The sequence below is a fragment of the Rutidosis leptorrhynchoides genome, chromosome 1, assembly GCF_046630445.1.
Source record: "Rutidosis leptorrhynchoides isolate AG116_Rl617_1_P2 chromosome 1, CSIRO_AGI_Rlap_v1, whole genome shotgun sequence".
Classification (NCBI taxonomy): Eukaryota; Viridiplantae; Streptophyta; class Magnoliopsida; order Asterales; family Asteraceae; genus Rutidosis; species Rutidosis leptorrhynchoides.
In genome coordinates, this window is record NC_092333.1 from 215,349,259 (window position 1) to 215,350,691 (window position 1,433).

Genomic DNA, 1,433 nt, shown 5'->3' on the forward strand with positions numbered 1-1,433 from the left:
GTGCAGAACCCCAAGTGATGCTCTTCACATCTTTGGCATGGCTGTTTTTGGTTTTTGTTGCCATTGTTGTTATTGAGATTGTTGTTGGGATTGTTATTGGGATTGTTATTGTTGCTGTTGTTGTTGTTGTTGTTATTGTTGTTGGGCCGGTTATTGTAGTTGTTGTAGTGACCCGAACTTTTCCATGTTTATATATATTAATTGAGATTGATATTTACATGATTAAATGTTTCCAACATGTTAAGCAATCAAACTTGTTAAGACTTGATTAATTGAAATATGTTTCATATAGACAATTGACCACCCAAGTTGACCAGTGATTCACGAACGTTAAAACTTATAAAAACTATATGATGACATATATATGGATATATATATATAGTTAACATGATACTATGATAAGTAAACATATCATTAAGTATATTAACAATGAACTACATATGTAAAAACAAGACTACTAACTTAATGATTTTTAAACGAGACATATATGTAACGATTATCGTTGTAAAGACATTTAATGATATTCATACATGATAATATCATGATAATATAATAATTTAAAATCTCATTTGATATTATAAACATTGGGTTAACAACATTTAACAAGATCGTTAACCTAAAGGTTTCAAAACAACACTTACATGTAACGACTAATGATGACTTAACGACTCAGTTAAAATGTATATACATGTAGTGTTTTAATATGTATTTATACACTTTTGAAAGACTTCAATACACTTATCAAAATACTTCTACTTAACAAAAATGCTTACAATTACATCCTCGTTCAGTTTCATCAACAATTCTACTCGTATGCACCCGTATTCGTACTCGTACAATACACAGCTTTTAGATGTATGTACTATTGGTATATACACTCCAATGATCAGCTCTTAGCAGCCCATGTGAGTCACCTAACACATGTGGAAACCATAATTTGGCAACTAGCATGAAATATCTCATAAAATTACAAAAATATGAGTAATCATTCATGACTTATTTACATGAAAACAAAATTACATATCCTTTATATCTAATCCATACACCAACGACCAAAAACACCTAAAAACACTTTCATTCTTCAATTTTCTTCATCTAATTGATCTCTGTCAAGTTCTATCTTCAAGTTCTAAGTGTTCTTCATATATTCTACAAGTTCTAGTTACATAAAATCAAGAATACTTTCAAGTTTGCTAGCTCACTTCCAATCTTGTAAGGTGATCATCCAACCTCAAGAAATCTTTGTTTCTTAAAGTAGTTTATCATTCTAATACAAGGTAATAATCATATTCAAACTTTGGTTCAATTTCTATAACTATAACAATCTTATTTCAAGTGATGATCTTACTTGAACTTGTTTTCGTGTCATGATTCTACTTCAAGAACTTCGAGCCATCCAAGGATCCGTTGAAGCTAGATCCATTTTTCTCTTT